We start from the raw sequence: 26476 nt of genomic DNA on the forward strand, positions 1-26476 counted from the left end.
AACAGTAACAAAAGTAAACATCTGTCATGGTTTGAGGGTGCATCAGTGCAAATGGCATGAGTGACTTGCATATGTGTACAGGTACCATTGACATGGAGGCATATATTGGGATAGAGACATATACTGCCAACAAGATAACATCATTTATGGGAAGTCCATGGTTATTAGATCAAGACAATGCCAAGTCTCATTCTGCATGTGCTACAACAGCGTGGTTTCGTAGACACATGTGGATGCTACTGAATGGCCAGCTGATCAGTCGCCTATTGCAGATGTATGGCCCATCATGAAAAGGAGAATCAGACAACAACTACAATGGACTGTTGAGCAGCTGAAGTCTTGTATCAAAAATATTGCTAGCAAAACTTAATTCCCAGATGGCTAAAATGTGTAATTAAAAGTAAAGTAAGCACACACACACATATCACATACAGTATATACTGTATATATATATATATATATATATATATATATATAACATCAGCAATATGCTTACAAAAAAGTATTTTGTCAGAAGACATGGTAACTTTTGAATGGACGTCAATGTTGTCTAATCATCCAAAACTCAGGTGATTTAATTAAAGGAATAGTTCACAAAAAAAAAAAAAAATTTCAAACCTGTATGATTTATGTTCTACTGTGAAATACATAAGAAGCTATTCTGAATAATGTGGCTAACTATTCCACAGAAAAAAGGAAAGTCATACAGATTTGGAACAACATTTTCACTTTTAGGTGAACTACCCTTATCCTATCCTATGTTCTGGGACAAATCTGAAATGTTGATGTTCCATATTGCAATCTGTTTGTAAAAACCTTTCCCAAACCCTGTATTACACTGTCACACTCATATCTGCTAAACCCTTTTGAATTGTAACAATATTTATTTTTTTATTACATCATCAAATGCTTTCTAAAGCTACCAAGTCTGCAAAGATGAGCAGGTTTTAACCATAATTATCTTCAAATGCAGTTTTATTAATCTTTTTCATTTAACACATGACAACTAATATTAATCCATTTATCAACAAACAGAGCAATACACTCCCCAAGCGAGTCCTTTGGGATGAAAGGAAATTGAAACGTTTCAAATATCGTCCCAGGGCAACATGTTCTCTACAACAGCAGATAACAGAGTCATGTCAATGTGAATTCTCTCTAATTAAAATGAACACAGGAAACAGCTGCATAATCAAGATAGGCCTTAAGGCATGAGCGTAATTTGTGGCCTCACTTAAGATGAGCATCTTAAGCTGTGAAGCAAAGAACAGCATTCATCTCTGTGTGTGTGTGTGTGTGTGTGTGTGTGTGTTTGCACGCCTGTCCTGAGTTATGGGGTCATTTATTGAGGAACTGAATGAGTGGTAGTAGCTCATGTGATCAATCTCACACAGGAGTGAAGGATTTCTAAACCATGGAGCTCCCTGAGTTTCTCCATGTGCCTGAAAAAAATCCAACAGAGATATATTAAACCAACAGAATTGGGTTTTTTCTCATTTTGACCACACAATGAACTCAGAACAGTCAAATATAAAACCAGAGCTAAGAATCAAAGTTGAATGCTGTAAGATTTTGACTCCTCTTCGTTGGATTGTTCTTGTTTTTGATGCTGACTGGGAAAATAAGAAGCCTCAAGAACACTTAACTAACAGAGTTGCTGCTTTTTCTCAGACCTGAGCTTGTGGATGCTTTATAAATTAAAGATAAAGGGGAAAAAACTTAATATTTAGGTCAGTGAAAGTATAAAGGCCCAATCTGTAAATATTGAAAGAGACTCACATCTGTAAAGCACGTCCTGATTTTGCAGAGTTAGATGTGTTCCTAGGTCAACATATTTTGTTGACCCTGGAACAACATTTTACTCCAGAAATATATTCTTGACCATATCCCTACACCTAAGCCTAACCTTAACCACGAGTAATCCCTAAAATCAGAGGAAATTATACATGAATGACACTGACGTACAAGAACCAAACAGTGATGGTAAGCATAAACTTCACAAAATCTATAAACCTGTTTGTCAAATCTGATTGGTTAATCACAATGTTGTTCCAGGGTCAACAAAGATGTTGTCCCAGGAACATGTCTCACTTAATCAGGTTCTGCCATCTGTTAAAGATCTCATTAACTGCCCTAAAATGAGACGAGAATATAAAGAGATTTCAAATGCAACAAACATACTAATATCTGAATCGAATTAAAAACTGCAGATCTGAGGTGTTTCAATTCATTATGCATTCTTGTTAAGGTTAATTCTAAGAAGGCATTAACTTTTCACCTTCATGTTTCCCAGAGTATCACTGTTGTGTACAGTATAAGTACATTAGCATAAATGTTAATCAATATAATACAGGTGACTGCAAGAGGCAAATCAGACTTAATTATACCTGGGCTCTATTGTGCACAGCTTCCCAAGAGTAATGGCTGCATTCTGCCGAACGGCTGCTCCAGCAGCGTGGTGTAGCAGCAACTGCACACAGTCTGTGCCTGGGAGGCCACCGGGAGCTCCATCCACTTCTAAGCATGGCCCACACAAAGCTGCGTTCCCCACCACCAACTCATCAATACCACCCTGGAGTTTTCTCAAAGTGCACAGCCCTGAATGAATAAATGTGGGTAGCACACACACACATACACAAAGTCACCATAAGTCCAGAGAACTTAAGACACGTTACTGAATCCAATCCTCTGCCTCCCTGACCCTCAGAACTCACGTTTGTCAAGCTTAACCAGTTCCTCACAGGCCTGTGAAATTGAGGCAGTACAGACTGTCAGGGCTTTAATGGAGTATCTGTCATCTGTCCTCCTACCTGACAGGACAGAAGGACAGACTCACAAGCACATTTCTGTTAAACCTTTCGACAATAGCAACTGCAATACTCTACTGAGAAAAACCAACACACCAGGTCAACAGAATATATGAATGTGTAATGGTGAAAGCCCCCAAAGTTACACCCCTTACCCTGTAAGTTACCCAGTAATTTTAAACACTATTTAGAAATAAATAAATGAGTATTAAAATATGTTTTGCAATTACATTTTATACAATATATTTGATACAGAATTGGTTTGATATGATCGAGTTATTATGGGTATTTATAGATCACACACACACACACAAAACATTATTTATTGTAAAAAAGATTATATTGATCTAATTTCATTAAGCCTTTTTGTTTTGATTTGTGGTTGTTAAAACTGTTTTTAATGTCATCAAATGATAGAGAGATTAATGATTTTTTCTAAATACTATTTAATAATCCAGGCTTTACAGGAATAAAGCATTTAAACCATTACATTGTTGAATTTTGTTGAACAAACAAACAAAGAGACTGATGGATCATTATGAATAATACAGTAAATAAACAATAATGGTAGCAAACAATGCCAACAAAGGATGAACCAGGTTATTTATAAACCAGTTTTATTATTTATGGAAAAATAATTAAACAAATAATGCAGCAAAATAGTACATATGGCTTTAAATGGATTTCAATGGCAAAAAAAGATGAAACCAGGTCATAAGCAAATATTAAAATTAATAAACAAATAAATAAAGGAAGCTTTACATTACTTTCAATTCCAATAAAAAATAATAATGCTAGTAAAATATGATATATATATTTCTTCAATAAAGGCTTAAAAAGTAATTATTTAAATTAACTGAAAAAATTTGGGATTTAGGTATGTGGGTATTTAAGATGTATAAGAAGGTATAATCCACTGATTGTGAAAAATAGAGTAATGCAAACTTTCTCAAACAAAAACATCCCATGCTGATCTAAGATGGTCTTTTTTTAGTAGTGAATTACATTACCAATTTAATGCAAAGGACATAATCTCTACCATCTTCAATACCTTTTACTAATTTATCACTATACTGAATTCTAAAACCTGATATAAGCTCTACCTTCAGAATCTTCAGCAACTTCTTTACTATTCTATTCCACACAACTTCTAGAGTGGCATCAGAAGACATCGGGAGCAGAACGCTAAGCGAAGCTGCAGCTCTCTGAAGCCTAAACAAAACAAGATAATGTGTTTGATACCACAACAGGATGGATAGGCCATTTCAAAAGCATTAGGCTGTAACTCCAAACTATTTTGTGGCGGCTTGTCAAAATTGCAGTTCAAGCTGTATCACAGCAAAAGTCCACCACAAGGTAAAAACAGTCAGTTCCATTAAGGGCAAAGTTCCTTCACCTTAATTTGTACTCTGAGAAACAGCCTGACTGGAAAGACATGAAGCGCCAAGGCAGCAAAACCCAAGCAAACAACCTGGAACCTGATTTAAATAGTCAGAAAAAATAGCCTCCTGGCTAGGGCCTGCGGCTGCCACAGTAATCATTATGTAAATACTTCCGTGCATGCAAAATCCTTCTCTTGGGATGTTAGCCATCTAAGGACATCCATATATTTAAACTCTGAACTTCCATTTCTGATCCTGTAAAAGCCATATGTGTAAATGTTTTGTAGAGATGCTCTAGAGATGCTAATACGCTACGCTCCACAATCCTGCAGGATGAACATTTCAATAATTAATGTGCAGAAATCTACAGTTCAAACGTTCTGGCAGCTCCAGTCATCAGGGGTTGGGTTAAAACTTGCCTTGGCCTTGCTAAAACGAATTCAACTCAATGTGATGACGCCTCCAGAGGAATTGCTCAGCAGGTCCAAGCACCTGCTGCTGACCGGAACAGCGTGCGCCTTTATGTTAAAAGAGAGGCAAAAAAACATTCTCTCCAATTTCCCTTTGGTGTTTCAGACATGATTGCAACATATGGAGATGAAAAGCGCTAACAGAACATTCTGCCTATCCAGGGCCCTTTGGCTACATAAGTGCCGGATGTTTCCAACGAGGGCTGGCCCAGAGCCCACCGTATCAAACTTCCTGCTTTACCTGGATAACTTGAGAGGGATTTGAGGCTAAGTTGATCGTCAAACCCAGGAGGGGATAGAGGACACTTCTACGTTCATTCGCAGCCGACACACCGCTCCTGCAACCAAAACAGAGCTTTATCTTGACAGTGCAGGAAATTAAATTCATGTCCTTTTGCAGTTTTAGCGTCTGTGGGAAATGGCTGTTTCACAGCTCATGCAACAAGATAGCACAAGGAGCTTAGAAACAAACCCTCCAAAACAAAATTCACAGTGCAAGACATCATACATAATTCAGCAGTGCTCAAGGACAGAGTATTCGGGAGCTCGGTCGTGATGTAAAGGGTTATCATCCCCAAGCTTACCATTGCTTGGAGAGAGCATCTCCAAAATGCGCTACATCCCGCTAGCTTTTTACTGATGACAGCATCTAGAAACATGGTCCCAATCACAGAAATCACAGAAGCCAGTGTCTTGTGGTCAGCTATCATGATATTTGATTACAAGCGCATTGGACGTTTTTAATTATATACAGTACACTACCTTTGAAAAGTCATGTGGGGACTTATTCATAAAGATCAAGAAGATCTTTACCAATTTCAACCTGCAGGAAGGTGGTTTATGATGCTGATATACAGAATAAAGAAATACAAATGCTAAGAAGTTCTATGATTAATATGAAAATGTTTCTTTTATAATTATATGACTGACTGTGAGATTACACAAATGTTTTGTTACTGTTCATGGTGCAAGTTCTACAAGTTATTTATTGTCATATATTTTCTAGTTGTGATTGATAATGGTGACCAAGTAGAATCCAAAAATGTCTGATAAATCAAATCAAGTAAAGTATTATTGATGAGAATATTATACGCTATTATAATTTAGATTATTATAAATATTAAGAAGATGACTATGAATGATGTTTCATAATACATCACCAGATGTTCAAGAGGAAGGGCAAACACTGCTGTGAAGTTCTCCCTTGACTGAATCTTAAATCTGCAAAAGACAAACAACAACAACAAATGATTAAATAAAGAAACTAACTAACTAAAAAAGCTAAACCGACTTAAATCCTCAAATAACCCTCGCGCAGTAATGCACAAAGAGCCAGAGGAGCAAAAGATAAAAAGGCGTCATGATGTGGTGGGCGCTGATCCAAGCAGAATAATGGTTTCAAAACTCACGTTGCTGACGCTCAGAGTAAAACACAAGACAAGAACAATAGGCCTAACCATCCTTATCTAGAATCAAGAGAGTGGCTAGAATTCACTGAACACTTTTCATGGACTATCTATCAAACTGTTACGCCATTCTCATTTCCCCCTGTGCATGAAGTGGCTGTTTAATTCCATCTCCTGGTCACCGGGAGCACCTTATTCTATCTGTAAGGTGGGGAATCACTAGAAACTGCGAGCGGCTGATCTCTTTCAAAGAGATAAATCGAGGGAATTGTGAATGTGATGGATTGTTTTGTCTTGAATGTGTTCACTTTGCATTCTCAAGGGGTCTGGCCTGTTGAGTTGAATGAATTTGAATGTGTTTCGATTTAAAACGTGCGACTATGATGTATGGGAATCTAATGGACTCGCAGGTGGGTCGTGCCCAAGATTTCATGTTTCAGGCATTCATCATCTTCACATGAAAACAGGGCATGGTATATGGTAAGGGCAAATATATTGATTGTGCATAATTATTTTCTGCAGCCAAGTTCTCCAGAACTGTAAGTGCCAATACAGAGCTCGTATCCCAGCAAACACAGCTCATCAGGTTCCCCGCCATTCTAAAGGGGATGGATCACATTCATTATGGGCTCATTAAAAGGGCTTTAATAAAACATGTTATAACAGTAGGAGGTTGTCTCCATATCTTATGCTAATGAGATGAATCCCAGATATCTTAGTAGCACCACACTTAAATCTGCTCTTCTTGAGAAGAAATTGACATTAAAGTGTTCCTGTGGCTCAAGTGGTAGAGCATTGCATTAAGAGCGCAAGGTTGTGGGTTTGATTCCTAGAGAACACATGTTAGGTAAAAAATGTTAGCCTGAATGCACTGTAAGTCGCTTTGGATAAAAGCATCTGCTAAATGCATACATTTAATTCAAATAAATATTAGTAATATTATAAAAGCAATATTATAAACATACTTATATAAATTAATCATGCTGCTTAAATATTTAATCTATATTTATATACTTAATTTGTATATCTATACTTAATTGAATCCATTTTGTTTCACATAATTGGTCATGACTAAATGGCTCCTCATGTGCCTCAGTGCACATAATTTTGTAAACTACAATGCAATGCATTCAATATGACACAAACTGGGTTCAGTTCAGGTTGTCGATGAGCACGTCTCTTCCGTGTTGAGTTTGTGAGTATATGCTGAGTAATTCCAGGCTTTCCCTCTGTATTTCACATAATGGTGATGCCAACAGCTGAACCATGTGTTGTCTAGTACTGGGACACTCCATCAACAGCTGCTGGTTCTGCTCTGGGAGGAACACAATTATGGAGAAGGTTTAATAAAGACGAATGCAGATTCAGTTGACCAGTTAATGAGATTATAACTGAAGGGCACAAACTACTTACTAAAGAGACTTATAATGTGGGAGGCAATAACAATTTCACTGCTATCAGGCAAGAACAGGATAAATTGATATCGTCTTGGATTTAGACAATTTCACGAATGCTCATTACTTTAAAAGAAGCAGGGGAAAGCTGAACCAGATAAAGTGGTGTCCAAACAGAGACAGTTTGAACATATAAAAAAAGAAATGTGCAAATGGGACTGATATTTTTTCCTCAGCAATTGCTTCTTTCATTTTCAGGGACTCTGAATAAGATTCATATGCTCACATGCTGCATTTCATCTTACCGTTTCCATTGCAAACTGTCCTCCATAATTTGACGACAGACATACATAGATAAACCGCATATGGATCTTTTGAATTTTGTGAGAGACAGCTCTATACAGAAGAGGATAAACTGAAATACAGTAATTACATTTCAGACATGCACTGTCAAATGTTAAAGCAATAGTTTTCTCAAAAACAGAATAATATCGAAAGCTTGAAAGTTCTGTTCCTCATGCATGTAAATGTATATTGGCACATTCTTCAAAAACTGTTCCATGGGAGAAACAGTACATTGTTGTTATTGTTAACTAAAACTAATTAAAAACAGTATTTGTTAAATAGAAATAAGGCTAAACTAAGGAAATAAAATTAAAAAACAACAGATTTGAAAGAAAATTAAAAAAAACCTTACCAAATACTTGCACTAGAATATGTTTAAGTAATAACATTACAAAAAATAAAAATGAATTACAGGCAACTAAAAATATTAAGAACTAATAAAAAAGAAAAGAAAAAACACAAATTACTAAAACACAAACTAAAATTTTAATGAAATTGAAATAAAAGTGTAAAATATTAATAAATGTTATAAAAGTGCACAAACAATACAAAAAAAAACACTGATTCGGGTTTGGAATGGCATGAGGTGGCAAAAATGATGAAATGTCCTTTTAAACAGACATGTTTTAAAGATGAGACCACATGTGTGCAAACTGTATGAAACAAACACAGCGAATCTCCCAAACAACCAAACCAATCAATCATGGTCAAACACAGATAAACCCTTTCATTTTCATTCTGCTGGTGGAAAGGTAAATTCCAACATGTGACATGATCACACAGCAGAGCCAGATTACACTTCTGCTGTTTAAATTGCATTCAAATTAGTCAATTAATTTTAATAGCATACTTGCTTTGAGCAAGACAACCGATCAGAGGAGAGAAAACTGAAGTTGCAATCAATCATACGTGGATTACGCATGCACACTTTATGATACTAGAGTAAGATCTTCTCATACGATTCAAATTCAAGCCAACACCACATCAGCCATTTTCAAATGTGCAAAGTACATTCTGACCACAAACTGTCAGGTTCACTTCTTTAGCAACCTTACCTTCTTACAGTGTTATTGCCATTAATGATACTGAAGCCATTGTTTAATCTGGAGAATGTCTGCCCAGTAGCTGTGAGGAACACCAGATAAGCTCAGTGTTGGTAGGTGTGTAGTGAGAGCCATATATCAACACTAAATCACAGTAGCCAGACTTAGACACACAATACGCTCTGTTCAAGGGCAAAAGAGAGTGCAAGGAGAATGATAAACAAAAGCTCATCAAGAATAAGAGAGTGCTGCCTTATCTACACAAAGGCAGTGTTCATTCTGTGGAAATACTAGAAATTTGTTTACAAAGAGCTATTATTCAGGTATCTTACCTGCACAAAACAGTGTCAAAAAACTTTCTGTCTTGGAGTGCTTTCAAGATTTTGCAGCACAATGTGCCGACCCATATTTTACCCTTGTAGAATATTTCTGACACTCTAAAACCTTTTTAATGGAGAATATCTGCTGGAAAGGACTGCGACATTAAATAATTTTTTTCTCTAGAAATAGTTTTTTGATTTCTAATCAGAAAAAGGTAAAAGAAAAGTAAAATATCAAAGTCATCATACTGTATACATCACCGCTGAAATGTTCTGAGCCAGTAAAAGGGTGCATTAAATTGAACAAAAAACAGCAAATATTTTTAATCTTACAATTTTTTTTTTAAATAAATGCTAAACTTTTTTATTTAATCAAAGAATCCTGAGAAATATGTATCAAGGTTTCCACAGAAATATAAAGCAGTACAACTGCTTTCAACATTGATAACAAATAAAATTGTTTCTTTCACCAAATAAGCATATTAGAATTCGTGACATTGAAGAATGTAGTAAAGGCTGCTGAAAATTCAGCTTTGCCATCATAGGAATAAATTATGTTTTAAAATATATTAAATTAGAAAACAAATAATAAATGCAACCTTGGTCAACAGAAGAGGCTTCTTTCATAAACAGACACATTTTTTGAACACCGGTGTACATTAAGAAGAGCTAGGTGTTTAATAAAGGTAGATTTTGGATTTTAAAAATGCATACGATTTATTAATAAACAACGGATTGATATTTTGTGTGTCCTTTTGCATTTGATTTCATTATAAACATACTTTTACAATTTTGCTGTAGGCAGTACTTTAAGGTTTGTGCTTGTACAGAAACTGAGTTTCAAACCTAAACTCACCCTGAGAAACATTCACAAGGTTAAAGTGAATTTCGATAAATATTCACTTTACCCCTGTTGTGAAGTGTGGTAACAAGCCCTGGTTCTCCCTTTTATATAGTATATAGTGTATTTTATCTCAATCTGAATGGTCAAAAGAGTCTGCTGCACTGATCTGTGCAGTGATATATTGGCACAGGATTAGAATTGAGCAAACACAAACTGAAAGATAATGCACACATACACTAACAAAGTGTAAAAGCCTTGAGCTTGTGTTTGTGATAGGACTGTGTCTGTCCTCTACGGCTGATCATGAGAATTAGTTTCCTCATCATGAACTGCAAATGAACCTCAGAGCAGAATCAATGAGCCCTCCGCACAAAATTCCTTACTCCTCTCCTCTCCGTATCGATCCCGAGTGCAAGAAATATCACCCTGGTTGCTGGAACAACACCGGATAAACCGAAGGCATATTTCACACAAGTCCGATGTTTAAAAACTGGGCGTAAACATTTGTTCATCCTACAAAAACCGCTGTAGTTCAGTGAAAATTAGAGGAACAAATAAAAAAAAACAAAAGCATCTGATTTAAAAAAAAACAAAGGATTCTTAATTAATCATGCAAACTTACAGTCTTTAATAGCCTGTGAGAGCAGCTCCAATCCACCACAAGTCAAGTCAAGTCACCTTTATTTATATAGCGCTTTAAACAAAATACATTGCGTCAAAGCAACTGAACAACATTCATTAGGAAAACAGTGTGTCAATAATGCAAAATGATAGTTAAAGGCAGTTCATCATTGAATTCAGTGATGTCATCTCTGTTCAGTTAAATAGTGTCTGTGCATTTATTTGCAAGTCAACGATATCGCTGTAGATGAAGTGACCCCAACTAAGCAAGCCAGAGGCGACAGCGGCAAGGAACCGAAACTCCATCGGTGACAGAATGGAGAAAAAAACCTTGGGAGAAACCAGGCTCAGTTGGGGAGCCAGTTCTCCTCTGGCCAGACGAATCCAGTAGTTCAATTCCAGGCTGCAGCAAAGTCAGATTGTGCAGAAGAATCATCTGTTTCCTGTGGTCTTGTCCTGGTGCTCCTCTGAGACAAGGTCTTTACAGGGGATCTGTATCTGGGGCTCTAGTTGTCCTGGTCTCCGCTGTCTTTCAGGGCAGTAGAGGTCCTTTCTAGGTGCTGATCCACCATCTGGTCTGGATACGTACTGGATCCGGGTACGTATCCGGGCCGACTGCAGTGACCCTCTGATCTGGATACAGACTGGATCTGGTGGCTGCGGTGACCTCGGAATAAGAGAGAAACAGACAAATATTAGCATAGATGCCATTCTTCTAATGATGTAGCAAGTACATAGGATGTTATGTGAAGTGTTCCTGGTTCCGGTTTACCTAATTAATGCAGCCTAAAAATCCTTTAACGGATATGGATATTAAAAGCATATTAGTATGTTATGTGTAAGCCAGGTTAAAGAGATGGGTCTTTAATCTAGATTTAAACTGGTGTGTCTGCCTTCCGAACAATGTTAGGTAGGTTATTCCAGAGTTTAGGCGCCAAATAGGAAAAGGATCTGCCGCCCGCAGTTGATTTTGATATTCTAGGTATTATCAAATTGCCTGAGTTTTGAGAACGTAGCGGACGTAGAGGATTATAATGTAAAAGGAGCTCATTCAAATACTGAGGTGCTAAACCATTCAGGGCTTTATAAGTAATAAGCAATATCTTAAAATCTATACGATGTTTGATAGGGAGCCAGTGCAGTGTTGACAGGACCGGGCAAATATGGTCATACTTCCTGGTTCTAGTAAGAACTCTTGCTGCTGCATTTTGGACTAGCTGTAGTTTGTTTACTAAGCGTGCAGAACAACCACCCAATAAAGCATTACAATAATCTAACCTTGAGTTCATAAATGCATGGATTAACATTTCTGCATTTGACATTGAGAGCATAGGCCGTAATTTAGATATATTTTTGAGATGGAAAAATGCAGTTTTACAAATGCTATAAACGTGGCTTTCTAAGGAAAGATTGCGATCAAATAGCACACCTAGGTTCCTAACTGATGAGGAAGAATTGACAGAGCAACCATCAAGTCTAAGACAGTGTTCTAGGTTATTACAAGCAGAGTTTTTAGGTCCTATAATGAACACCTCTGTTTTTTCAGAATTTAGCAGTAAGAAATTACTCGTCATCCAGTTTTTTATATCAACTATGCATTCCATTAGTTTTTCAAATTGGTGTGTTTCACTGGGCCGTGAAGAAATATAGAGCTGAGTATCATCAGCATAACAGTGAAAGCTAACACCATGTATCCTGATGATATCTCCCAAGGGTAACATATAAAGCGTGAAGAGTAGCGGCCCTAGTACTGAGCCTTGAGGTACTCCATTCTGCACTTGTGATCGATATGATACATCTTCATTCACTGCTACGAACTGATGGCGGTCATATAAGTACGATTTAAACCATGCTAATGCACTTCCATTAATGCCAACAAAGTGTTCAAGTCTATGCAAAAGAATGTTGTGGTCAATTGTGTCAAATGCAGCACTAAGATCCAATAAAACTAATAGAGAAATACACCCACGATCAGATGATAAAAGTAGATCATTTGTAACTCTAAGGAGAGCAGTCTCAGTACTATGATACGGTCTAAATCCTGACTGGAAATCCTCACATATACCATTTTTCTCTAAGAAGGAATATAATTGCGAGGATACCACCTTTTCTAGTATCTTGGACAGAAAAGGGAGATTTGAGATTGGTCTATAATTAACCAGTTCTTTGGGGTCAAGTTGTGGTTTTTTGATGAGAGGCTTAATAACAGCCAGTTTGAAGGTTTTGGGGACATATCCTAATGACAATGAGGAATTAATAATAGTCAGAAGAGGATCTATGACTTCAGGAAGCACCTCTTTTAGGAGCTTAGATGGTATAGGGTCTAACATACATGTTGTTGGTTTAGATGATTTAACAAGTTTATACAATTCTTCCTCTCCTATAGTAGAGAATGAGTGGAACTGTTCCTCAGAGGGTCTATAGTGCACTGTCTGATGCGATACTGTAGCTGACGGCTGAATGGTTGCAATTTTATCTCTAATAGTATCGATTTTAGAAGTAAAGTAGTTCATAAAGTCATTACTGCTGTGGTGTTGGGAAATGTCAACACTTGTTGAGGCTTTATTTTTCGTTAATTTAGCCACTGTATTGAATAAATACCTGGGGTTATGTTTGTTTTCTTCTAAAAGAGAAGAAAAGTAATCGGATCTAGCAGTTTTTAATGCTTTTCTGTGGGATAGGTTACTTTCTCGCCAAGCAATACGAAATACCTCTAGTTTTGTTTTCCTCCAGCTGCGCTCCATTTATCGGGCTGCTCTCTTTAGGGTGCGAGTATGCTCATTATACCATGGTGTCAAACTGTTTTCCTTAACCTTCCTTAAGCGTAGAGGAGCAACTGTATTTAAAGTGCTAGAAAAGAGAGAGTCCATAGTTTCTGTTACATCATCAAGTTGTTCTGAGGTTTTGGATATACTAAGGAATTTGGATACATCAGGAAGATAACTTAAAAAGCAGTCTTTTGTGGTAGGAGTGATGATACCACAGTAGTAAAGATTGATCTCATTGGGTCTGTCGAGCTTCTTCAGCAGCTCTGGTACTGCCATGGCCTTCTCCGTCCCCTCCTGTAGCTCTTAAATAAGCTATTGTAATGCAAAGTAATCTGCTTCACGAACATATTTCTTTTTTTTCTTTTTTTTTGCAAATTCATGTGGAAATATACAGTCGTGGCCAAAAGTTTTGAGAATTACATAAATATTGGAAATTGGAAAAGTTGCTGCTTAAGTTTTTATAATAGCAATTTGCATATACTCCAGAATGTTATGAAGAGTGATCAGATGATTTGCATAGTCCTTCTTTGCCATGAAAATTACCTTAATCCCAAAAAAACCTTTCCACTGCATTTCATTGCTGTCATTAAAGGACCTGCTGAGATCATTTCAGTAATCGTCTTTTTAACTCAGGTGAGAATGTTGACGAGCACAAGGCTGGAGATCATTATGTCAGGCTGATTGGGTTAGAATGGCAGACTTGACATGTTAAAAGGAGGGTGATGCTTGAAATCATTGTTCTTCCATTGTTAACCATGGTGACCTGCAAAGAAACACGTGCAGCCATCATTGCGTTGCATAAAAATGGCTTCACAGGCAAGGATATTGTGGCTACTAAGATTGCACCTAAATCATCAATTTATAGGATCATCAAGAACTTCAAGGAAAGAGGTTCAATTAGTTCAAGAAAGTCCAGCAAGCGGCAGGATCGTCTCCTAAAGAGGATTCAGCTGCGGGATCGGAGTGCCACCAGTGCAGAGCTTGCTCAGGAATGGCAGCAGACAGGTGTGAGCGCATCTGCACGCACAGTGAGGCGAAGACTTTTGGAAGATGGCCTGGTGTCAAGAAGGGCAGCAAAGAAGCCACTTCTCTCCAAAAAAAACATCAGGGACAGATTGATCTTCTGCAGAAAGTATAGTGAATGGACTGCTGAGAACTTGGGCAAAGTCATATTCTCCGATGAAGCCCCTTTCCGATTGTTTGGGGCATCTGGAAAAAGGCTTGTCCGGAGAAGAAAAGGTGAGCGCTACCATCAGTCCTGTGTCATGCCAACAATAAAGCATCCTGACACCATTCATGTGTGGGGTTGCTTCTCATCCAAGGGAATGGGTTCACTCACAATTCTGCCCAAAAACACAGCCATGAATAAAGAATGGTACCAAAACACCCTCCAACAGCAACTTCTTCCAACAATCCAACAACAGTTTGGTGAAGAACAATGCATTTTCCAGCACGATGGAGCACCGTGCCATAAGGCAAAAGTTATAACTAAGTAGCTCGGGGACCAGAATGTTGAAATTTTGGGTCCATGGCCTGGAAACTCCCCAGATCTTAATCCCATTGAGAACTTGTGGTCAATCCTCAAGAGGCGGGTGGACAAACAAAAACCCACTAATTCTGACAAACTCCAAGAAGTGATTATGAAAGAATGGGTTGCTATCAGTCAGGATTTGGCCCAGAAGTTGATTGAGAGCATGCCCAGTCGAATTGCAGAGGTCCTGAAAAAGAAGGGCCAACACTGCAAATACTGACTCTTTGCATAAATGTCATGTAATTGTCGATAAAAGCCTTTGAAACGTATGAAGTGCTTGTAATTATATTTCAGTACATCACAGAAACAACTGAAACAAAGATCTAAAAGCAGTTTAGCAGCAAACTTTTTGAAAACTAATATTTATGTAATTATTAAGTAATAAATGAGCAACTAATGTTCTAAAAACTGCTGGTGTAAGCATGTGATGAGAAAAAGGGAGCGTGTGAGAGAGACTCGTGTAAAAACTACAAGTGAATTCAGTTTCTTCTGAAAGATGCTTGACAAAAAGCTACATATCCAGTGTTAATCCCACTCCTACTAGTATATTGAACTTGCCGTCCCTTGCGACAGATGCTCACAGCATTTTTGGATCATGGTCTCACGCTGTGACTGTATCTCCAAAAAATTTCGATAGCAAATCCTGGACTGAATGTGAAGCAAAAGCAGCCAGAATGAAAGGAGAGAGGTCAGATAAGTTGAGACATGTAAGTCTAATCCAGATTTAGACTTACACTAAGAAAGGACAGAAGGACTTCTACTGAACGGTACTTACCTGTTTGAAATTCTTGAGAGCTAGGTGAGATTTTCCCATTTGTACATACGCTTTAATACACTTCTCACTGGACTGTGAACAAAAGTGTTATATTTTCATTAGCCACAACAGAAAATTGCATTTAAGTAATTAAGTACAATCAATAATGACATTTATTTTGTCCCAGTCTACTACTTTATTGGGCAAATTATAAATTCTAATATCTCCATTAAAGCTAATCTGGAAACCTTGGATCATCCTATTTAAAAGGATGAGATATTTGAAAAGAATATTAGGTAGCTTGGAAAAATAAGACATAATAGACATATTTGTCACTGACCCAATAGACAATATGTTGGATTTTCCTTTAGACCATATGTATTTATATCTATTTTTAACTGATTTAACTTTCTAAAAGTTTTCCAAGAGCAAAAACTATTTGGCACAGCTCGAAAGGAACTTCAACTCAATTATCTAATGCTGCGCAACTATCCAGTTCAATAGACACCACACTATGTAGCCTGCTGTTCTCACCAGACAAAGTAGGATGAGAAACTCTCTGCTTTGGCTGACACTGAAAAATGAGAGGGCACTTCTCTGACCTCTTTCCCAGTGTTTTACTCACCCTCAGAGCCCACTCACAGTCACTTATGGCCTCCTTGTATCTCTTCAACTTGATAAAGGCCTACTTAATACATGAATGTAAGAGACAATAAAATCACAAGAGGAGCAGTCTCACAGGAATAGCAGTTATGATACTGACTTATCGGATTATTGTGCAAGAACTCATTCTGAAACATCAAAGTACCTGTGCTCTGTTTGTGTAGAGAGCCTGCATGTCACGCAGCTGGTCCAAGCTGGTCAAACGAGGACAAAGCAAATCTAGACTTTGCAAACTGACAACGCAATACACATACTGACCATTTCGATCTCAGGCTTCAGAGTACCCACCATTGGCTTTTCCTTCCTTCATTTTTCTTCTCTGTCTACACTCCTCTGCAACTTTTTGTAATATCCTCAAGAAATTCTCTGACGAATCGAAGGGTACAGCAAACCGTTGCAAGATTTATAATAAAAAGATAAGAAGTGAAGTTGAAGGTGAGCTAGTTTGTATTGACTTATGAATCATTTACAAGACTTCAAGGGCAGACATTCAAGTTTTATTCTTGAAACCAAATTATTCAACAGAGACAGAAGTCTTGTCAACTGCCGAACCAAGAACAGATAAGAGTCTTCACTACACAAACCTACCTGAATTTTGCCTGGATTCATACTGTAAGTTCTGAAAAGAAGACAACAGCGTTGTTACTCACTTTTTGAAAGATTGGGCATTAAAATAAAGCATGTAACAGTCACTTCATTTATTACTGATAATCATACACTCTAACATTTAATTATTCATACATATTATATTTCTAATGTAGACTGTAAGTACTGTACCGATGGCCTATTTTCAGTTTTCTCAACTGAAGACAGCCTGAAAATCATCACCATGCCCTTGTGCAAGGACAGAACCCACTCATTCCTTCAGAAAACATAACTTTGAATTACTGTTGAAATGTGAAATGTTTGAGAGTTTATGGGAAGATGAAGGTGCGCCGATAAACATCCAGATAAACATACTTTATTGATCCCTAGAGGGACAACCAGGCACGATATAGCAGCTCTATTAAATATGAATAGCAGAAAAACACTACTATAATTACATAAAATCCAATCAAACAAGACAGTGCAAGACAATACAATGAGTACAATGGCATATATGCTTATAAGAAGTGTAGATTGACTGTCTTGTACTGCTTTACAATAAACAAAACAAGGCAGATGTTGCTATGTGTTGCTGCTTTGAAATGTCATCATTAGAATATCGCCCTGAGAATTTTGCTTTGTTAAATCTATTTTAAAATCAAAATTCAGGCCAATTATTTCACTATATATTCCGCAAATGCTAGTCTTTCTTTTTATTTAAGTCCTAATCTAATACCATAAGTCTTAACTATTGGGTCATGACCCTAAAATTGGTCAAGAGGTCTGTGTCGAGACGGTCATGGACAGCAGGAAATTATGGTTCTAAATCTAATCACAAAATAAATTAAATGCAATAAATCATATGATTACTTGGTCCCATTTCACAGAATTTCCACTTGTTATTAACTTGAAGCAAAATAAAGTGCATCCATTCATCATAAGTACTCCATTTGGCTTTTGGTGGGGGGGGGGGGGGTTAATAAAGACCTTCTGAAGTGAATTGATGCATATGTAAAAGAAAATGATCTATATTTAAAACTGTATACACCATAATCTCTTGCTTTCACTATCTTTTGTACACACGTTCATGAGTGAGTGTCATTCAAGCAGACGATGTAGGACATAGATGTAGCATAAGCTCCGGTGAAAATAAACAAACATGTGAGTGCAGAGGTGAGAGCAAAACAAAACACCGGTAACAATATTGCCATTAAATTAGAAGTACAAGGTGAAGATTGTAAAGAAGAATATTGGAGGATTTCAATATAATTCAAGAGGAGACTGGTTTTCTTTGCTGTAAACAAAACTTGGTTCTCGCGACCGGAGCTTCTGCCAGAACGTCACTTTCTCGTGAACGCTCATACAACAGTTAGCGGAAGCTAGAAATTATGGTTTATAGAGTTTTAAATAAAAAAAATTTCTTACACAAACACATCACTTCACTTTAGAAGGCCTTTATTAACCCCATGGAGCTGTGTGGAGCACATTTTATGATGAATGCACTTTATTGGACTTCAAATCTCAATACCCATTCAATGCCATTATTAAGTTTGGAAAAGCCAGCACATTTTTTATATAACTGGGATTGAATTTGTCTAAAAGAAGAAAGTCATCAGGGATGCAAAGCAAATCCATCATGAGTGAAAAAGGTGACAAAGACACTCAGACACCAACAGCAGAGGGGTTAATTGTTTAAATACTAAACTATTTAAAAACTAAATTTTAGTTATTTTTATGGTAATAATCCATTAAATAATTAGACATTTTTAAGATTTAATTCACGAAAACTTGCGGCATATCGCGTGCCGACGACTGCCAGAGATATTGTCAAAAGCGTCAAATATTGGCAATATTAAGAAGACTTAACATTTCTAATTAATGTGGGCCTTTAACATTTTTCTTATTATCAGGCTTACTATTTTTATTAGGTTACTTTTATTATTAAATTACAATTAATTTGCACCGTAATAATTTCTAAGCGCATCACCGCATGACACGCTGGGAGGATAATACAAGATACGTTTATTAGCTTATTCATTAACTGAAGTTTTTTATAAAGAAGTATAGTGTCACGTTCGGGAACACAGGAGACGTGAGATCCAAGTGCAGTGTGAGATTTATTGGGCAATCCAAAATCAGAGTCAAAACAAGCCGGGGTCGTAACCAGACATCAGTCCAAAACAGAAACAAACAAACAAACAGGATCAGGAACAGGAACTCGGAAACTAGGAACGTGAGGAAACCAGGTGATGGAAAGTAAGGACTCCATGTAGACAAACAGAAAAGGACTGGTTAATATAGGGAGGATAATGACTAACAAGTGAAGACACCTGAGTGCAATTAGCAGGAGTGCAATTACTGTGATGAAGGGACAAGGCTAGTGGGAATTGTAGTGCCTACGGTGAGGTGCCTATGGGTAAGTGAGACCACAAGTGGACACCCAGGGAAACAGAGACCAGACAGCGTGACATATAGGCCTATAATTAAAATGATTAACACTGCTGGTATCAGTGAAAATTAAGAGCAGCTGTTTCATGCACCGTTTTTCAAAAACAAAGTTTAACGCAAAAAAATATGTATGTTTCTTCTCATGCTTTTCAAGGGCCACAAGAGAAATATTAAGGAAATTATTTAAGACTGTTATATACAGTTATTAGCATATGTTGAAGTAGATTCATTAACTTATCATCTCTGAGGGAATATGCGCCATTAATGAAGCGTTAGAAAACTGTCAGTTTTTTTTTTACTTTTGTTCTAGCTGTGTTGGATCACCACCAGAAGAAAAACTAGATTCTCTAACCCAGTCCAGGAGCCATTAACATCCAAGACGATAAGTCCATCCGCTACCTCGCAGCCTAAAACATGCCTTTGAAAGCTGGATTTATCACTGTCAGAAAGGCAGCACTGTTCAAAGTTAAAGTGTCAGTTCATGGAGGAGCGGCGTCTTGGCTGTCTTGGCCTTCGCTGAGTGACAGGACAGTGTTGAGATGCTTGATCTCCAGGTTCATAGGAGACACTTTCAGGAGACACTGGACCTGGCGGAACATTGAGACCTCTCTGCATTTGCGCAGACGACCCAAAACCTCCTACCCAGAGAACAGCACACATTCGAAATCTCACACTCCGAAAAGTATAACTTCTGCCACATCCGTCTGATCCTATTGCATCTGTTACATCCCTGTGAATTACTTGGCAACAGCTATTGAGAACATGAGGGGCGAATATGGCGAAATAAATCAAACTTACATCCTCAGAGAAAACCCCAGGACTTGGCTTCTGCACTCTTTCCAGCAGAAGACTATCAAGAGCTGCATCAGACAGCAAATTTTCGGCAAATCAGTCTGGCATGGTACAGCTCACTTAGGCCACCTGTAAAACCTGCAAAATGGAACAAGGCATGATGTCTATAAGAAAGACTCATTCGCACATTCTTTCTTGGTTTGCTCAGGCTGTGCTGGTGTAGGGCAGCTAATAGCACCTTGAAAAAGGCCCTTTTGGAAGGTGGGAGTAGAGTCTGTCCTCATCTGACCAGTGGAAATGTTTGCAGCACAGTGCATTAGCAGCAGAGAGAGGCCACCCACTGACTGCAACCTCTGACAGCGAACAAACCGGGTCTTCTGTCCCTCCTGAAGACATAGGAAGTGCTAAGTGCACAGGGGTTTGTATTGACAGAGCACTAATTGTGCTTAAAATGAATTAATTATCGCTTACCCAGTGACTGACAACTGAGGGCAGTTAACCTTAGTGCAGCCAAACTAGTCATGAGACCAATTACATCACAGAGAAAGTGGTGCTAATTGACCCTTCTGAAAGTTTGGTAAATTATTAATAACTTTTCATATGTTCTTTATATAGCTGGTTCAGTACATGCATGCCTAAGTGTAGAAATACCTGATAATAGAAAGAGTCGTGGAAAGTATTGTTATGGTAGGAAGAGTAGAAGCCAGTCGAAGGGTTACTGCTGGTATCTAGGATGAAGAAATTAAAGCTGTGAACAAACTTCAGGCTCTTTGCAAACTTGAGGTAAATAAGATTAAAGAAATTCAAGAAAAATGATCAGCAAATTGGTCAGCAAGGACACAATAAATGGATCAAAAGTTACAGTAAATACATATATAAGATTACAAAAGATTAAAATAAATGCTGTTCACTTCAAACTTTCTGTTCATCAAAGAATCCTGAATGTAAGGGGGAAAAAATCAGTTTCCACAAAATTATTAAGCAGCACACGTTTTCAACAATATGATAAGAAATCAGCATCAGTATTTATCTGCCACAAAAACACTTTTGGATCTGAATAAAAGTAACAGAATTTGATGAACATTAATGAACCAAATATTATATTATTTTGTAAATTTGCTGTTAAAAATACTTTATATAATATTATTTTGTAGTGAAACTATATAAAAATAAACTGTAAAATGTCACATGACTATCAATGCAGGAACTCAAATGTTTTTTTTTAGTTGGTACATTTAAATTATCTAACCTATTAAAGATAATCTACATTTGCAGCCATCAAGAGGTCTAATTTTATATGAGAAACAAACATAAAAGCATTAAGAAAAAAAAGACAGACAGATCCAGACCATTTTATATAAGTGAAGATGCTGGAGGAGAAACTGTCCACACTGGTAGAGCAGAAGCTGTCGTGGATTGAGTGTTTCAGAGTTGACTTGAATCCGCTCTCCCTCACACTCCCACGAATGATGGCCTGCACCTTAATGCATGCATCAACACACCATTTGTGTCATGTGTCACACTTTGATCACTCTGCATCTTTTCAAAATTTAACAAAAAATAAAGCTGTTGATTAATTACATTGTCAGAAGAGTATTCAGTTATAACATAAAAAAGCTCACTGTCATGTACAGGTAAGTGATGGTTCTCATGGCTTTAACTCATCTGTTGCTACACTAATGACTTTGCAGGTCTGACGAGTTCAGATTGCACGTTTCAGTGGTGATAATTAGAGTCTGACCCGAGGGCTGGATCTTGAGAAGGCCTCTATCTCTGGCACTATCCCTGAGCTGCTGCTCCACTTCCTTCATTAGCTGGAAGAGAGGAGATAGAGCTAATAGTCTGGACCAGTCCTCCTCTGCAACAACAACACCAAAGAATAAAATAAATGCTGTTCATTTAAACTTTCTATTCATCAAAGAATCCTGAATGTAAGGGGAAAAATATATCACTGTTTCCACAAAAGTACTTAGCAGCACACCTGTTTTCAACATTGATAAAAAGAAATAGTATTTATCTGGCACAAAAACACTTCTGGATCTCAATAAAAGTGACAGAATTAGATGAACATGAATGAACCATATATTATATTATTTGTAAAGCTGTTGTAAAAAATAGTTTATATAATATTGTTTCATAGTGTAATGCCATAGAAGAATAAACTGTAAAATGTTACAGTTTAACCAGAAACCAGCTTTCTGTTGGTCAACGTGTCGAATCAGAGTGACTAACCTGAACCAGTTGCAAAATCCAACACATTTGCATCAATGTTATCCTGTAGTTCAGATGTGATCTTCAAGGTTAAAATAACCTATGAGTCCTAAACACACACTGTTCAGTTTAAAGCGCTCAAGTAAAACTCTCTGACCTGCTAGCTGTGGGATACTGATGTATGCGGACAGACCTGGTTCCTGGAGCGATTGGACATCTGAATGGAACAAGAGAGAACGGTCGTGATCTGAATTGAGGATGCTGCTAACATCTCTGGCTTAAGACAGCCTCACCCTGGCTGTGGTTCAGCTGGGTTTTTCCCTGGCCTTTCTGAATATAAGATGGGTTTGACGGAGTAAGAGAGGGCACCGTTGCATTCTGTTCACTCGCAGACGGAGCCTTCATTTGATCTTTAAAGGACTGAGTTGAGACACCTGGCGCAGCAGGAGAGACAAACACAGTGATGAAATTCTACAGCATGACAACCACAATCTCACTATTTATTTTCCTTGCATTAAAAAATATCTTTTACAACAGACACAGATTCGATCCACTCTCTGGCAGCGCTGTCTCGGCCGAACGCCTGCTTCCCTTTTGAGAAATTTTTCACAACCATTTTCACAAACATTTAGACAAAATCATGATTAAGGTTTCTATAATAAGACATAAATTAAGATATTGTACAAGAGCTCAACTGCCGCTGCGTGCTGGTCGACTTGCCAAGTGTTTTGGTTTCCTCCAACAGCTAAATAATTCGTTCAAGTCGAGGAAGGATTTTCTGCTGATTCATGGCTATTACTCTCAGAGGGTTTCTGACACCCTTGGGCTGCAGCACGCCAAAATCCTTATACCAGGATGTGCCAGAAACCAAAGACTAGGGGAAACAATCAATTCAATAGACTGTCAGTGGAAAAGGAGAAATCAAGTCTGCTGAAGAGTTCATAATTGTACCAAACAGATAAAGAACAGCTCTAAGGTAAACCAAGGACATCACTACAGAATTATCAGTCAGTGTCATGAGCATTTATTGCACGTCTGGCCTCCAGCACTTGTTACCTGTGTGGTGTCAGCACGCAGCTGGCAAACCTGACGAGGACGGGGAGAGACGAAAGCACAGCATCCAGCTCTGCTTGTCTCTGTATTAATTGCTCCCTCAGTTCCCCATCCTGTGATAATCAAGAGATAAAAAACTGTCATTTTTATTCACTAGCATGTCATTCCAAACCCTTAAGTGGTGAAACAAAATTGAGGGCAAAACATTTTTTTCCAAACAATGACAGTTATAGTCACATCTGTTAAAGTCGACTGTCTTTTCCTCTGTATTGTGATGTATTTCAGAGTTGAACTGCTTCTTAAATGAGATAAAACGTGGGGCAGGATTTAATTTTGTCAATCAGAAAATGATTGGATCATTTATTTGCTGTTGTTTGCTACTGCAGTAATCTCGTTTGAGTGACAGTTTGTGATGAACGTTATCCGGGAAGAGATGTTGCTGCAAGAGGGAGAGGAAGTTATCGCACATAAATAAAAAAAAGTACATGGATAATTCATTTATAATAAAAACAGCAATATAACATAAAAAAATAAGAATTGACCATTTTGATTTCATGATGACTTTAAGCCAACAAACTCTTGTAACAATGCAATTCGTAACTTTGTTACAGTTTGGCAAATCGTTGGCTAATTCACACCCATACATTTTCTTACGGTCTGCTTATACCCTAGTGATGGTAAGAATCAATCAGTGAAGGAATCATTATTTTGAACCGATTTGTGAACTAAACAATCAGACTAAACAATTTAATCGTAATTGTTGAACAAATTGTATTGATTTGTTCACAAATCAGAGTATGACTCAGTGGTTCAGAGCTTTGATTTTTAACATCTTACAGAAGACTTGAACTATAGTGCAAAGGGAGTTTAGACTGAATTTATGGATATTTTGCTGTTTTTGTTGTTGTTGTTGTAATTTTTGCATTCGAGTAGCCACTGTCAATATGAACTACTTCACTGTATAGAACTATTCTGTTCTTTTCAACAATCTATACATCAAAGAATCTTACCAACCTTTCCAACTGTTGCGCAACATTGATAACAAGAAGAAATGTTTCTTAAGCAGCATATGTGACCCTGGACCACAAAACCAGTCTGAAGTGTACATTTTTCAAAATAAATAAGCTTTCGGGTATCTGAGGGTGAAAAAAAAAAATAATTATTGAGAAAATCGCCTTCCAAATAAGGTCCTTAGTAATGCATATTACCAATCAAAAATGAAGTTTTTATATATTTATGGTAGGAAGCAAAATATCTTCATGGAACATGATCTTCACATAATATCCTAATGATTTTTGGCATTAAAAGAAAAATCTCTAATTCTGACCCATACCGTGTATTTTTGGCTATTGTTACAAATATACCCCAGTGACTTAAGACTGGTTTTGTGGTCCAGGGTCACATATTAGAATGATTTCTGAGGGATCATGTGACACTAGAGTAAAATAAAAAATTTAGCTTTGCATCAGAGAGACTTCATTCTTTCTAAAACATAAACGAATCTTAGCGACTTGTACATGAGGATCATGAGTTCTGTGTTTTGAATCTTTAAAACATAACCGTTTGTACTCTCAGTGGGAGTATGAGCGTGAGGACCGACCTCCAGTGAGAGCGTGTAACACATGGGCTGGTAGGAGCAGCGATAACTCTGAGATCTGGAGAGCTTTTCTCTGGGCCTCACACTGAGCGCTTTCCTTAATCTCTGCGGTGGTCTCCCTGAGCTGCCTGTCTGTGTCCATCCAGTCTATCTGTTCACGCACACACATGAACGTGCACAGAATCTCATTCAGGATGCAAGGATGGTGGAAAAGCTTCCCATCACACTGACACTCACAAAAATAAAAATAGACACTTGGTCAAAAGACTTGCATTTTAAATAGACCACAGAGCGTAGTGTCCTCTCTGTGGAGTCAACTCACACAGTCAGACTCGTGTACGGATGTGAAGTGATAGTGTTTAATGGCTCTGTCAAAATCTCCCACCATCTCCTCTTCCTTCAGTGTCTGCTCATGCCAGTAATTGCCCCGTACATTGCTCTCCTTCTGGAGGGCTTCCACCAGAGGCCAACAAACACACATTTGCACACATATAAACACCCTGAAGCCTTTATGCGGCTGTGATTTAGTTCAGCTTCGCTCACTGTGACACTGTCTGGGTTCTCTCCTAACGTCAGAATCTAGGACACAGTTACTGGAACCACAGTCCGCTTCCAAACATCCAGACTGGCCCCCACAACCGGTGCCAGCACTCCTGTCACTGGCTCCAAAACATATGGGAACTAGCCCTGAGAGTCAAAATATACTCTTAACACCTGGAGATTGATGTAACAGGATTTTGACATTGCTAGTAACCTTTATTACCTTTACCATCTGCATCCTCCATGGTTCCTGCCAGAGGTATGTTGCATCCTGACACCCAGTTAAACTGAGCTCCCAGAACTGGGACATGCAAACCCGAGCCTCCAGGGTCAGGATACTCCAACCTGGGGAGAGCTGGCAAGGAGAACCCAAAACCACTTGATTTCCCCTAAAGGAAGAGAAGAAAGCAATGAGGCAAAATTAGCTTTAGCAGAAATTCAGATGACTGTAAATGTTGAAATTAAAAATAAAAACTTTCTTTTATACAATCAAATCTCCTTTCAAACAAATCATGTTCTTTTAAACATTTTTTTAATCAAAGATTCCTGTAATAAAAAAAACACAGTATCACAGTTTCCACAAATATATCAAGCGCTACCATTTTCAACATTGATAATAATAAACATGCACCAAATCAGCATAGAAGGATTTCTGAAGGATCATGTGACACTTAAGTATAAATTACATTCACTAGAATAAATTATATTCAGAAATATATAAAAAAAAATTTTTTAATTATAATAGTATTTCACAGTATTGCTGTTATTACTGTATTTTTCATCAAATAAATGCAGACTTAGTGAGCATTACAGCATTTGAATTGTACCGTATAGCATATTCTTATTTTAATGTTATTTACCTACATAATGACTGATATCCTAAAAGAAACATGTATCAAACT

At 37.6% G+C, this 26476-nt stretch overlaps 1 pseudogene; it reads right to left on the reverse strand.

The window, feature by feature from the left end:
• Nucleotides 1-1372: 1372 nt before the first annotated feature.
• LOC132107609 (tetratricopeptide repeat protein 12-like) lies at nt 1373-17179 on the reverse strand (annotated as a pseudogene).
• Between the last annotated feature and the right edge of the window lie 9297 nt (nt 17180-26476).

Source organism: Carassius carassius, chromosome 28 (assembly GCF_963082965.1).
Source record: "Carassius carassius chromosome 28, fCarCar2.1, whole genome shotgun sequence".
Lineage (NCBI taxonomy): Eukaryota > Metazoa > Chordata > Actinopteri > Cypriniformes > Cyprinidae > Carassius > Carassius carassius.